The sequence below is a fragment of the Triturus cristatus genome, chromosome 8, assembly GCF_964204655.1.
Source record: "Triturus cristatus chromosome 8, aTriCri1.1, whole genome shotgun sequence".
Taxonomy (NCBI): domain Eukaryota; kingdom Metazoa; phylum Chordata; class Amphibia; order Caudata; family Salamandridae; genus Triturus; species Triturus cristatus.
The window spans coordinates 1,230,731,268-1,230,746,557 of NC_140591.1; the positions used below are offsets into that span (position 1 = coordinate 1,230,731,268).

Sequence of the window (15,290 nt, forward strand, 5' to 3'; positions counted from 1 at the left end):
ACACCGTCGGATCTCTATGTGTGGTTGAAACAATGTCAGTTCATAACCGGTAAGTCTTGCTATGGTCAAGTGTTGTGTTTGTGTTCGGTTCACAAGAACCTCTACTGCATGTGGTACTTGTACTGTCAATGGGTGTCCTAATACTATGGCATCGCTTTGTCTGATTGCTAAAGCTGTCGCTGCCACTGATTTCAGGCATGCAGGCAAAGCCTGAGCTACGGGATCTAATGTACTGGAAAAATAAGCACATGGCTTGCGTGATCCTGCTTTATCCTGAGTGAGTACTGACAAGGCAGTACCTTCGCGTTCTGTAACAAAGAGTGTAAAATGTTTGCTATAACATGGTGTTGCTAAAACAGGTGCTTGACATAAAGCTTCCTTTAGGCTTTCAAAAGCTTGTGTATGTTCCTGAGTCCAAGGGAGAACAGTCGATGTGGCTGCCTCCTGTGTGGTTAACTGAATGAGTGGTTTTGCTAGAAATGCGTACTGAGGGATCCACTGCCTACAATATGAAGTGAGGCCTATGAAAGCTCGCACCTCCTTTTGTGTCTGGGGTATTGACATGTTAGCAATTAACTGGATGCGATCTGGTGTAAGCTGCCTTCCCTCCTTGGACAGCGAGTGACCAAGATAAATAACTCGCTGAACACAGAATTGCAGCTTAGAAGGGGACACCTTGTGCCCCTTGTCGGCTAGGAAATGTAAAACTGTCAGAGAAGCTTTTTCACATTCTGGCTCGCTTCTCGCGGTGATCAGTAGATCATCGACATATTGAAGCAGCGCAGTATTGACTGGCATGTGGATACTGTCGAGTTCTCGTTTCAGTGCTTGGCTGTAGATGCTGGGGCTTTCTGTAAATCCTTGGGGAGCGCGTGAGAATTTAAAACTGCGCCCATTTAAACTGAATCCGAACAAGTATTGGCTTTCCGGATCTATTGGGACGCTGAAAAAGGCATTCTTGAGATCAATTACAGTAAAGAATGTTGCTTCGGAATCAATTGCTGTCAATAATGATGATATATCAGGGACCACAGGGAATTGTGGTACAATACACTTGTTTAGTTCACGCAAATCAATAACCAATCGGTACACTGGTGGGGCAGTAGGATCAGTTCGTTTAAGAATCGGAATTATCGGTGAATTACATACATTGGAGTCTGTTTCTACAACTACTCCTTGGGCAATTAGCTCATCAATGATTTTCAGCAAAGCCACTACAGCATCATGCGGTAACTTGTATTGTCGCATTCGTGGTAGTACCACTCCTGCTTTCAGTGTGACTCGATAGGGTGTAATGTTCATGCAGCCAACATCCGTAGGGCCTTGTGCCCATAGATGTACTGGTAAAGTCTGTAGTCGGGGATCCATGTCTCTAGACACATAGTGACCTTTAAAATCACGCAAAAACAACCTTACTCCTTCCGGAGAACAACATATTATGGCTCCTAGTGCTTTCAGAGTTTTAATTCCTAACAGATTTTCTGGGCATGATTTAGTAAGCAATAAATCTGTAGTTCGTGTCAAAGGTCCTATCGTAAGTGGTAGAGGCTGTGATACTTCATTAACAATATTCCTTTTTTGTAGTTAATAAACGTGGCAGTACCTGTACTAGTAAACCTGGTAACAGTTTAACTTTATCCCCGAGGCCTGAACCTGCAGTTCGGGCCCTTTCTTCCTCTGCTAATGCTGTCCAGTCTATCTTTTGGTCTCCCACTTCCCACTCTTTTTCTTTCAGTTTTTCATAAATGCCAGCAGGCAAAAGCACCTTTAATATCGTCATAATATCAGGAAAGGTGTACTCTCCCATCAGTAACATATCTTTAATTTCTCGGTGGAAACCCGCTGGGTCTTTATCATGGCTAGGTACTACTTTCTTCATTTCTAATAATTCCATTTTTGATATGGGTGTGTAAACAAATACACGGTGAAACTCATTGTCTTCGCCTTTTATTGGGTGCACTTCTCGTAAAGGATTTTGTCTATCCATATAGTACGGCGTTCTTTCTTTGTGGGGCAGCGAGAGAGAATCCGGACTTATAAAAAGGACATACTGTTTACGTGACACTAATATCTCTTTAATTAGCTTGTTACTAGAACCTCTCCATCTGTACGTGAGTAGTTCCGTTAATATATCAGGTAAAGGACCAGGGTCAGCATGTTGGCTCTTATATAATATGAGGAGTTGCTGAATCATATAGATTCCAGCTAAACGTTGTTCATCTGTACTGAGATTGAGAAACGTGTGTGCTACGGTCTCATCACCGTATTTTTCAGGACTAACGATCCAGTGAACGGCTGATCTGGCTAATTCTTGCTCATCCATAGAATCGAGGAGGTGGTAACCCCTTCGTTCTCGTAGTATTTTATCTGCGGCTTGAAACGAATGTTCAGGAGACTTCAGATTTATTACAGGCGTCGGATACGTTCTGTTATTATTTGGGCATACGGAGTGTATGGGATCAGAAAAACATCTAGCATTATCACAGGATCTTCCTCTGCCTACATAGGCTATGGTCTCTGACTGTCTTGCGGAATTCTCTGATTCGGACACTTCATCTTGCTCATACTCGTCTGTTCCCAATCTTTCTTCATGAATACGCTCTATTTCTTTACGGATTTTTCGGCACATGGCTATTATACAATTTTGCTTATCGTGTCTCCCTTCTGATATATTCTGACTCCATCTTGTAAGAATAAGCATTGCATTCGGGTCTACCCCCGGACGATCTTGATTTCTGATCACACAGTTTATGAGGAAACGTAACAGTTCCCCCTGTATCTCTACTTTCTGGAATTCCATAGCTCTGTTAATACATCCTGGATCTCGTCCTGTTTGAACAAAATGATATATGTTATCTAGATGCGTAATCATCCCTGGTAACCTCGCTAAATACTCTGCGGCTCGCCTGATACGTAATGATGCCAGGACCATTTCGTCCTCTTTACCAACCACCGGGTCATATCTACAATTTACAAGGAGTTCCTTAAGCGTACGTTCATTTACGAACTTAGGTGTACGTGAATGTGCTGACTCTTGAAAAACAAGTTTATTTATTCTAGGCGGTGTAAAGGTACTGCTAGCACCTCCCGTGGCCCTATCTGGGGCGTCGGGTGTGAATGGGTTCGCCGAACGTGACACAGCAACTATGGGTGTCGATACCCCTGTAGAGTCGACTGCGGAGACAGATGCGGAAACAGATGTGCTTGCCGAAGCTTGCGTCGGGACTTGCTGTTGCACGGGTACAGATACCTGATCCTGACGTTGAACCCCTCCGCCAGACGGTCTATGTGGTGTGGCGTTAGCATACTCGGGGGCTGCATCGTCTAGATATGAGGAAAGAAAAACATCTTCTGCGGTTCTGGGATGCCCTTTTGGATGTACCTTAATTGGAAATAATGGGGGTGGCAAGTCTTTTGGCACCTCCGTAACAGCCTTAGGCAGTCCTTCGGCTAGAAGGGGATACATACCATTCATAAGAGCATTCCTTTGCCTATTTACTTGTTCTGATTTCACTCGGATACCTTCCTCAATTAATAGATTTTCTTGAACTTTATTTGAACTTTCTTTACTCCTATCTTCTTGTCTACGTGCTTTTTCTGTTCGTCTATGAGATTCTTTACGCCATAACTCGACAGCGTCTTTCTGTGACTGTCTGACCTTTCTTTTCCATAACTCTTCCTCCACTTTCATGATGCACTCTGCATCCCAGGTTCCCGCTGCGGGCCACCTTTGACTTTCTGGTAATCCCTTGGTATAATCTACCCATAGATCAAGAAACAATATGGCATCTAAGCCATGCTTATGGTACATGAAATGCCCTGGAGTGTCTCTAGGAGGAATAGGAACTGCTTCTTCAAGCACCCCTTTTCTGGTAGTAATCTGTCTTAACTTCGAGAAGAGCGGCATATTGACAACTGATCTGATACTTACTCTTGAACTTACTTAATACGAGAAAAACACAATAATGAACAGTGAACAATGAACAATCATTCATACCACAATATGCAAGACATTTTCTGAATATTTTAAACATTAAACATTAAACATTTAATAATGGTCGACAATGATGACAGTCTGCTTAACTAATCACCACGCTGAATTCTTGACAGTAACTGAATACTTCGGAATACTTGATATACTGCTAAACAGTACATATACACTGCTAAACAGTGCAGACCGGATTTGTGTACCCAAATCCGTCTTGACCGGCACAACCTATGTGCGCGTCAACACGCCTCCCCGGCGATGGTACTCACCGAGTAGCTCCTTGAAACGGAAGGCCTCAGAGAATGAACAGGACTCGACGACTGCGGACATCGGACCCTCTGGACGTCGGGATTTCGGAAAACCTGGTGGGCCTCTGTATACCTCGGATCTTGCTCTCTCAGCTAGGCTCTGGTCGGGATACTTCGCACTTCTCACCGCCTCGTCTGGGTTGATCGCAGCCTCAGTCGCCCCCGCTTGACCGGAGGGAGCTTACAGGAAATCCTGCTGGTACGCGTTTATGGTCCGTCCAGCTGTGGCAGGAGACCGGGCCTGCAACGCACCGCCGGCGCGTGAGATGAGAAAGTGTCCCTGTTCGGGCGCCATTATGTGGTAAATAAAATAAATATTACCGGACTGAATTTCATACGGAATCTTAAAATAAAGTAAAATAGCTCAAAATAACAAGAGGCAGAATCCGTGGTATAAGAGGTTTTCTAAATGGGCTTTATTCCATTCAAAATGGCCGACTCGAGTCGCGGCCTTCAGGTTCCGTCACCACGAGGGTTCAGGAAGTGAAGTACAATATTTTATTGACAGACATGTATTTTTATAATAAGTACATTACAATGAAACGAATGTAGAAGGCGTAACATTTGATAAAAAGAGTGACAAAACAGGTACGTAATCGAAACTAGGCGTAATAAGGAATAAAAGAAACATGATTGGTTTGCATTATCAGACATAGGTGGATCTATAAGATAATACTTGGCATAGATGCGCGCGCGGCAGCATGACGTGTAATTGACGTGCAACTAGGGGGTGAAGGGGACTTGACATTTAGCTCTACATGTGGAGACGAGAAGTCTGAGGGGTCAAGTCAACCTAATCCCAAATCATATCTAACATCCTATGTTTAAAGAACTATGTTATCCACAAGGAAGGACTCTCGGACAGAATCTATTCTATACTAACTGTGTGTGCGTGTCCAAGCGTCTAAGTGTCTATATGAGATGCGAGGGGCAGAAAACTTTCCATGGCAACAGGGCTATGAATCACTCGCAGGAGGACGGAAAGGCTGAGTCCTTTGCTTGTGAGCTAAAGGAAATGTTTACCTAAATCACTAGACAGGAATGCATCGGCTGAAGAGCAAAATAGATAATTCGAAGGTGAAATACAGCTTCTTGGCAGGCAGGCGAAAACTAGCCGAGGCAGGCACCGTTAGCTGCACAGGGAGTAGGACAAAGTTCATGGATACAGATGCGAGCTCAAGCTGAAGCTGTCAGAGACAGAGAGCAGGGAAAGGCTTTGAGGACAGAATCGGGCCTACTTGCCTGAACTGTAAAAATGTAGTAACTTAGCCATATAAAGTCGGTGGCCTTTTATACTTATGAATCGAATATCCAGCCCTTTTGATGGCGGATCTGACAGAGAACATGTTGACGGTAGACACACATATGTTTGCGTCTTAGAAACTGGAACTGGAGGGAACATACATGTACTTGTAACATGCATATAGATCCGTTGGGGTCCAAGATAGGGGACATAACTGATCAGGAAAATCCACATTTCCACACCTCCTCCCTTCCAGTCAGTCACCGGGCTCCAGCTTGTTGGTTAAAAGAGACCTATGCGTTCTCGACATTAACAGTTTGTGAACTCCGGCTTGTTGGTTAAAAGAGGCCTATGCGTTCTCGACATTAACAGTTTGTGAAATGAAATTAATAAAATGGGGCAAAACACATATACGCAATTAATTGTACATCCCGGTAACATGGGCAATACTATCAGCTCTGCGCCCGTTTCACAGGTGCCAAGATGGTTTTGCTTTGATGAAGTGTAGTGGGGCTTGGTGATTAGGTCTAATTTTTTCCATCTATGTTTTTTAAACTTCTTAGCATTTTGTAGCAGTTCGTTACACACTACTGTATATTTCCGAAAGAATTTATTTACAGAGTGCCGTGAAGTTTCTGAACTCCATCACTGAATAGCTATACTGGTGGGGACTCTACTATAGCATTTTAAAATTGTATTTGCTATCTGGCGGGTGTTTCTAGGTGTCATGGACGTCTGCCTCTCGTAGGAGTTGTTTATCTATGTGCGCAATGGACGCAGACATAATTTAGAGGGTTTTAATAACAGCATGTAGTAAGTCCTTGCACCGATTCCTCGCAATTATGTGGTACTTGTTATCTTCTATTTTGTATGAGGGAGACTTGTTACCATGTTCCACCCCGTAGAGTACTATACAGCTACCTCTTAGACAAGAAAACTACATTTCTCACGTGTGTGCGCAAAGAGCTGCTGACCCTCCTGGCCTGGGGAAGTTGAACTACCTGTCCCGTAGAATGCCTTCATCTTCCCACAATGGCACAGCAGAGGCTGCAATGGCCCATGGGGCCCCAAGTGGGGGCGGTCATGTCGCTTCTTGAGCATCGGCATGCCTTGGGTTAATCCGCATCACCTTCTCTCCTTATTACCGCAGTGATTCGCCTTTTGCATCTTCCAGCGTTGCTGGGTCCAGCTGAAAGCAGGTACATTTTTGTCACACCTTATCAAGCACTTTGTTTTTTCTGCCTACTCTTTATTTCTGACAGAGCAGATGACCTAACTCGAACCTCACTAAGCCCCCCTCCCCCTCTCTCTTCCCACAGCCTCGTGAATTGATCAGATCTGAGAATGCTCAAAAGTTGCAAATAAAAAAGAACCAGTCAGAGCTCAAAATTGTAAGGGAACATTATCCTGGAAGTTTCTCGTATTAAACATTTGCAGGCACAAACGAACATTTCCAAAATATATATATTACAGTAAATCACATGCTAATTTTCCACAAGCTACAAATGAAATGTTCTCTAAATCATAAATGCAATATGCACAGTGTGGGCTGGTGTTAACGTGTCTATAAAAGAATGCAGTAGCTTTATTTTGTCAAAACAAAATAACGTGTTTCTGCTAAATTATTTTAAAGCCGCCATATTTTTTATTACAGATAAATGTTCCTAACAAGATTAGCCAGTTGGGGTTGGTTGGTGGGAATAAAATCGCACATCGAAAACAAAAGCAACATGAATCCAGCTTTAGAAGTGAGATTGTCTTACTGCAACTGTGTCCCAGTGGAATGTAACCATTAAGCAGATGTAAACACGGTACGCCCCAAAAGAAAAACACAGCAGTTTTGTACCCCATAGGCTGTCCGTTAACCTGGGCTCTCTATAATTAAATGTGCCTGTAATTTAGCATGTAATCTCTCTCTTCCCCGAACTCCACTCTTGTCCTTCACTCCTTTTCCCCTAGAGACACTACAGATCTCAGAGATTGGGAATGCCAGAAAACGCAGGCCATCGCTCACATCATTAAAGTGATCTGCACCACTTTGCTAATCAAGGACACTCATATAACATTTATACTCGCATGTCTGCAGTAGCCTTCCTACACCAAGACTATTTTATACTTCCAGTTCAGTGTTCGAAGTCGAATCTCCGGCTACTTGCATACACTTTAAATTTTGTCATCACATTTTTTTTTAAATGCGCACTTTGGAGCTCTTTTAGGACACAGCCTCTGCAAATCTTTTTACACCCAAGGATTTGCAAATGTAGAAATGCTGCATTAAATTCAACATGGGTCAAGGGGCAAAAAAGGGTAGGAGATCACTCATTAGGTCTCACCTACGCAGCACGCATGCGTTGCTTAGGAAAAAGACCTTTAGTAATCGCTTCAGCTTTACAGGCAAAAACGTGCATGCGTTGCATTGATTTGAATGGCAACGCGTGGACGTTTGGCGAGTCCCTTGCGGGAGCAAGCTTTGAAACCATATGGTGCTCGCTCCCGCAAGGGAAACAGGCGTAGGCCCCCTCCCCTGCTGCCTCTCGTGCGCTTGTTTTTTCTTCGCTGTAGCCTGTCAGAGGGCTCTCGGTCCGCTAATGAGCGCCGCTTCTTCCTTCCATGTGGCTGGGGGCGCCTCGGTCCTGCTGCTTGCTGCTGCTGGCTGGAACCATGCTGAGGAGGCTGGGACTGGGTTGCCTGCTGCTGTGTCTGCGGGTGAACGTCGCAGAGGAGGCGTTTTCCGAGGTAAAGGTGTAAAGGTTTTGGGAAGCTATTAAAAGAAGCACCACGTTGAAGCACACGTGCACTCTGTTTTAACTACCTACTAGATGTGTGATCTTGGGAGGGGGGTCGTTTAAGCTCAGCATCCGTCGCTTCTTCTGCTCGCGTCTTACTTAACCGAGCCCTTCTTTCCAAGTTTCCGCACCCTCCTTGCCAATTCTTGCTCTCCTAAGTTCTCCCTTTTTGCATCCCTCTCCTCGTATGTCTATCTCTCCACTAAACATACTCCATTGCGTAGTTTCCAGTCATTTTCGTAGCTACTAACAATTTCATGCAGTCACTTTCTCTGTCCTTTCTTCTTTGCACATTCCTCAATCATACACTGCTGTCTTCCCAGCAGTTCTCGCATTTCCTGATTGTTTTATTTCTTTCCGTTGGGTGCCCCTCTTCCTCACCTTGAAGGCTCGGCTCACCCTGCGTCCTCTGGTCTTTTAGCCAATTCCTCTCCCTTGGTCTCTCTAAGCACAATCATACCAGGGGTTCATCGCATCCCTTGCCTTCCAGGGTTCTTGTTTTCCCTTCTCTCAGATCCTGCTGCATACCTCACTTTCCAGACCCGTCTCACCTCCCTCCCGTACAGGTTTTCTTTCTTCCTCATGCCTTCAGATGCTCCTGCAATTTTTTTCTTTCTATGTTCGTGTCTGTGTTCATCAACCTGTAACTCATGCCAGGCACACACACAGTTCTTCTAGTGCTCCTGCCTGTCCCCCTGTTATCTTCCTCACTGTACTCGGTGGCCCTGCTACCTTATTCTACCTTCTCGTACTTAATGGCCTCTACTAGTCGCAGCTATCACCCTAATCCTGAACTTCCTGCTATCTCTGTGTGCCCGCACCCCCTAAGCCCTTTGTGTCCTCTCCACTCACTCCCTTGTAGTTTGTGATGGTCTTATCAGCCCCTGTCTGTAGTTCTGATAGCTTTATTCCCTCCAATCCAGCTGTTTTCTCTGCTCCTCTTCCCTGCTTCTCTCTAGTCTCATGCATTCCTTATGTTCACCATATTGGCTCATTTTTATCTGTCTCCATCTCGTCACACGCTCTACTATTCCCTGTCCCTTCTTTGAAGTTCTAGTTCTCTTTTTATATATTGCCTAGCAATTCCATCTTCGCTGCATTTATCTGCCTGTCTATTAGTAGCTACGGTTAAATGCGTGTTCCCGACCCTCTACCCACCTCCTTCTATCTTTTTACGTCCCTCTCTCAGCAGGAGGCTTCTAATTTTATATTCTCCTTTATCTTCAACAATTCATATGTCTTCTTCTAAACTCTTCATTAGCTTGTGATGTCTTTACCTGTCCCATCTTTATCAGTGACTCTCGTTTTCCTCCTTTCCATACTCTTTTGGGGGAAGATGCTTCCTTCATTAACTACCCAGTAACAGTTTCCATTGTCTTTCTGTAAGTTTTAACTGAACAGTTTCTGCTCTGGTGACCTTTCTGGTCTCTCTAAAACTGTTCTGATTTCCTTATTTGTCATTTGCAGTTGGTGTCTTTCTTGTGTCTCCTGTTTCTCTTTGCCAGTCCACTTTCTTCATCACTTACACTTTTCCTTTCATCATTTCCTCAGGTTTACTTTGTCTGTGTAGCAGTTGGTAGTTTCCCCCTCTAGTTCTAGTTCTATCAGCAATCACGGTCCCCCCAAATTTACTCTTCTACTCTGTATTCCATAGTTTCCACATCACATCGCCGCTTTAGCGGCAGTTTTCTGCCGCTAAAGCGGCGATAATTTATAGCCGTTTCTTGATAATATGCCCCTCAATTCTTTCCTGTTTTACCTGTTCTGTTTTTGACATTTCTATACCTTTGGATGATTAGCAAATTCTGTCCATCTTTGCTGGTTTTGAATCTGCTCCAGGCTCCCTACCCTGCTTCGATTCCGAAGAGTTTTTCAGACATTGTTCTTCCAGTGTTCAAATTTGTCCTTATATAAAATCTTTGTTCCGGGTTACTTTTTCAATACTATAAGTTTATAACTGCGATCTCTACTAAAACCCCTCTTTTGATCCATCTGATAGGTCACTTTAAGGCTTATTTCTTCGCTACCTCAAGTTGGTAAGGTCTTGAAGGCTCAGGATGTTTATACAACAGATATCTTGACTTAGATTTGGGTTTAGGGCCCAACCAGGTTTTTTCTGGCCATGCTGGCCAACCTCAGAGTTGTTTCTGATGTCGGCTGTGTCAGAACTTTTGTTTTAATCTGTCAGCTACATTTAACCTACTGCCTTGTTCATCTGTCTTCACTGGGCTTTAAAGGAAGAGGGTTAGAAAGGTGTACATCGTTTCTCCTGACAACTTCTAAGTAGTCTCTGTTTCCACGTTCGTCTTCACTGCCAGGCTCTTACATTGCAATGTTCCTCAGAACCCCTCACTGCCCCCTGTCTTCTGTTGAGCCATTGCCTCTCTTGTCCAGTGCATGGCTTCTGCTTCTACTTCTGTTATGGAATTGGTTGGGAATCAAATGACTCATGCTGAAATTAGCCAAAACCAAAGTCATGATTGTCACCCACTAGGGGCCAATATGAGAAGGTTTGGTGCTGTCTGTTTTGAATGTTGATAACTCGCTGCATATCTTGCATTTCAATCAACTTCCTCTGGGGCTTCACTTTATTTTTCCTCCGTCATGGTACCGCACCTTATGGAGCAGGGGTATGGTTTGCCCTTTATCATCTGCATCCAAAGTCAAGAATCTTGGGTTTCATCTTGATATATTGCTGTTGTTTGAGAAGCAAGACAGTGTTGTAACTTTTGGTTTCCTTCAGATTATACTATTAAGGAGGGTCATCTCTTTTTATACTGCTCTATTTGTATGTTCTTGATGTGGAATCCATAATAAAATCCAGATTAGATTGTGTGAATAAGTGTTTTTAGGTATACTATCCAACATAGTTAAAAAGCTCCAACAATTCTTAAATATGGTGGTTATGCTAATTTACACTCTTTCTAAATTGGATCAGCAATGCCCAATTTCACGTAGGGCTGCAGATCATTTTTAAGGCCTTGGGCTTAAATGTATCTGTAGTTAACTGATCTAATATGTGCCTCCCTCTCCCCTACCACCTGCCCCTTCGGTCTGATGCCCGCGCTCATTTAGCCTCCCATTTTACGATGTACAGATGGTAGAAGAGGCATGGTCTCTTGGAGTGTCAGGCTTGCTTCGCATCTATGACCACACAGGCCTATTAATTCCAGCTCCTGACTCAGTTGGCAATAACCCAAAGTATTCAACGATGGCTGTTAAATCTGTATACTGAAACCTTCTCATTATAAGATGACCACCTCCATGCAGCCACAATACAAGTATGCCCATGGTTTCATAAATCCTCACTTTGGAACTGTTGTACTTGTCTTACTACGAAAGAGGATGAATAGAAAAATGTGATGCATTGTAGCATTTCTGTTTACTCTTCACGATGGCAGGATTGACCCTTCCCCTCAGGACTGGTGCTCCTGCCTGGATTCTGGTGTCTAGTTTTTAGTCCTTTGTCATTCTCCTACCTTGTCATTGTGCTTGAACTTTGATTATTCCTAAATTCACACCATATACCATGGATGTTATTCATTCTTTGACCTTGTCCTATTTGGTTAATTGGTTCCATCTTTGTGATGGCAAGCTTCTATTTTGGAAAAGCCAGCAAGGCGTCAGATCTATTGCCAGTCATGTCATTGATAAAATTCATAACCTCTTCAATTAGATTAAGGCTGAAAGTAGCAGACATGACAAGAAGGACACTGTTAGGCATAGGGAAGAGAAAAGGGTTATCTGTGAAATTAATACATTTCCAGTGGTGACTGAGCCCAACATAAGACAAGCATTGGCATAGCCAATATGTCTCGCCTTTGGGACCTTATAAGTGTTTAGTTATCCAGCACAATATCCTTGGTGCAACAACATCTACTGTTGCATGGCTAAACACTTATAAGGTCCCAAAGGCGAGACCTATTGGCTATGCCAATGCTTGTTTTTATTAAGGGTCAGCAGAGAACATGGCATGCAGGATGTAGCCTCAACCTGCTCTTAACAAGCATTTGCAATGCAATAGGTCTCACATTTTGCAGACTTTAAGGTATTGGCATTGTAAATGACAATGTCCTTACTGATGTGTTTTGAAACCATCCAGCAGTACTTAAACAAGCACTTTTTACTTATAGTCCATGCATACGAGAAGCAAGGCTAGCAGTAAAAGAGGTGCAGTTACTACCAGCCTTGCTTCTCGTAAGCAAGGACTACAAGTACAAAGTGCTTGTTTACCTACTGCTTGCAGGTTTTCAAAACACATAACTAAAAGACATTTGGGCACATGCATCATTGTAAATACCGGTTGCAAAGGGGCAGATTCGCAGAATCTGCCACTTTGCCACTGGTATTTATGCATTTGGGATGCATCAACCCAAATACAATTTCTCAATTTAGGTAACCGCAAATTTTGCGATTACCTAAATTTGGAATGCCTTTAGGCAATCCCTCAAATTCAATGCAAGAAGCAATCTGAGATTGCGACTTTGCATTAAGGAATCACAAATTACTGACATTTTCAAGAGGATGGTAATTTGCGATTCCTTAGAAAAATGCACAAAAGTGCATTTTTCAAAGTGCCATGTGGCACATGTGCACACATGCCAATTTCGGGGGTGCATCAGGGTGGCCTTTTGGCACCATTGTACCCTTGAAATTGCATGCGCAATTTGCGAGTACCTATTTAGTACGCGCAAATTGCGCATGCAATTCCCACTCATTCCTATGGGCCTCTAGGCCCATAGGAATGAATAGGAAGCAATTCCTTATTTGCGATTCACAATTTGCGAGTCGCAAATAAGGAATGTGTAGGAATTGCAATGTTTGTGTGTGATTCCTACATGCATAAGCATTTGTGATTCCTAAATTTCGATTTAATAAAATTCACAAATTAGGAATCACTAATGCATACTTTGATGCAAGTGCCCTATTGTCATTTACAATGCCAATAGCTCAAACTCTCACAAATGCGAGACATATTGCATTTCAAATGCTTTTTGCTTAGGGGGTCCCAGGAAGCTCGGGGATTATGTTACACCACTGGTGTCAAGCATTATCACGTGGTGCAAATGTGGCGCAGGGCTCTCATAAATAAGCCCCTCAGAGACTAGCCAGGATGTGATGTGAAGTAACCTCCCGTTACCTGGCATTTCCCTCACCCAAGCAGCCGCTCTGTCCTGTTACTACTGATGTCTTGTCCCTCGAGGCCTACGGAAAGTTTCTTGCTGCCGTATGGAATTTGTCAGGAACAGTTCCTTAGACAGATGGAACGTCAGTCACTGGAGAATAAAGGATACAAACCTAAAAAGCAGAACTAACATTTTCCACAATTTTAGAAGCACATTTTAACTATAAAACATTTAAAATATAGAGAGGAATTTTTGTGAGAAGTTCACGTCATAGCCTCGAGATATCTAGCAATCTTAAAGAAATGTACCACTATACAGTTTACAGTTTTTTAACACAACAACCTGAAGTGTCTATTATGCCAGCTGCAGAGGTGAGTGCTAAAGATGAGAGTCTTTGCTTTGTGTGCAGTTACAGGATGTACCATATTATAAAAGTCTAATTCCAGTGGTAGCTGCAAAATCATCATATGAACAGGACCATCTCAATGGGAAGGCACTGGTAGCATTATGCCCCTGGTCCCGAGGTTCTTGAGCACCCCGCTAGCCTGAGAAAAAATAATTTATGGATTTGAAACAAACCTGCCTGTTTATTGCTGAAGAGGTGGCTAAACAAAATGTCAGAGGATGGAGCAAAGGACTCAACCAGACATGTTTTCTCTTTACCCGGAGCATTCGTTAGGTCTCGCCTGACCCAGCGCATGCGCTGGTCTGTCAAGACTTATTGAGAGGGCTCCAAAAAGTGCTACCAGGCCAGCCTAGAGCTACAGTGCATGTGCACGGGCACGGGCGCCGTGCTTTACCGCGATTACTTTCACTTTCGCGGCCGCTTTGATGTTTGATCGCGATTGCTGATCTTGCTCAACCGTTCTGGAAGTTGTGGTCCTAAGTGACCAACGCCTGTCGTACACATGACGGAAGGTCAGAATCCCAACAGACAAGTTTGCAGTACAGTTGTGAGACTTCCATAAGCCAGTGTCTTAGTTGAAACCTGCACATTTTGTTGCTGTCATTTGCTTGTTGTGTTTACAAAACTATCTCCAGTGCTGCAATGTTTCCTTAATATTAACTTAATGCAGCCCGAGCCGCGATACATAATATGACTTTGCTCATAATGAGAGTAATTACAATGTCGTTAGTGCTTTACTAAGGATGAAAGTGCATATGAAGTATTGTATATATCTTAGAATTGAGAGGTGAATGCAGTCTGTTTTGCTGCCTTTAATATTCCATTTTTACAGGTGGCTTCAGTGTGGAGCAGGACTCTGCCAAAGGCTGTACCGTCAGTGCATGTTGCAGCTACCTCAGAAGAAGGCCCAGTAGTTTGGGTTATGTAACCTTACTGGCATGGATATCAATTCACCGAATTGCTGGGGGTAGTGGAACTGACATCACATGCCCTTTGACCTCCAATTTCTCTTACACACGCATACTTAGACATACTCACAAATTCACACATAAACACACTCTCACCCGCACGCAGGCACACACACAACATACATTTAAAATAATGTTTTACTTACCCCAGCTGCAAAGGAAGGACTTAATCCAGATTATTGTATTTTATTACATTATTAGTGAATAATATATTTTATTTATTCACTAATAGTGTTATAAAAAATTGGCTGGAAACAAAGAGAATGGAGATCCTACTGCCCCTGTGTTCCTGGCACTGAATTTGCCACTTCTGAGGCCATGGGTCCCAAATGCAGTGCTAGGGGCAGCAAAGGGCAAGTCAAGGGTCACATCTGCGACCCCTAAATGACGTCCATGCCTACTGGGCATCCATGCCTACTGGGCATCTGTATAGCACAAAGTTCGCCTTTTAGTGCTGTCGGAGTG

General features: G+C 43.5%; 1 protein-coding gene across 2 annotated transcripts in view; it reads left to right on the forward strand.

Annotated features, from left to right (window-relative positions):
• The window catches only part of SYTL5 (synaptotagmin like 5), a 725,724-nt gene that overhangs the window by 379,378 nt on the left and 331,056 nt on the right, over positions 1 to 15,290 (forward strand). The window lies entirely within an intron of this gene.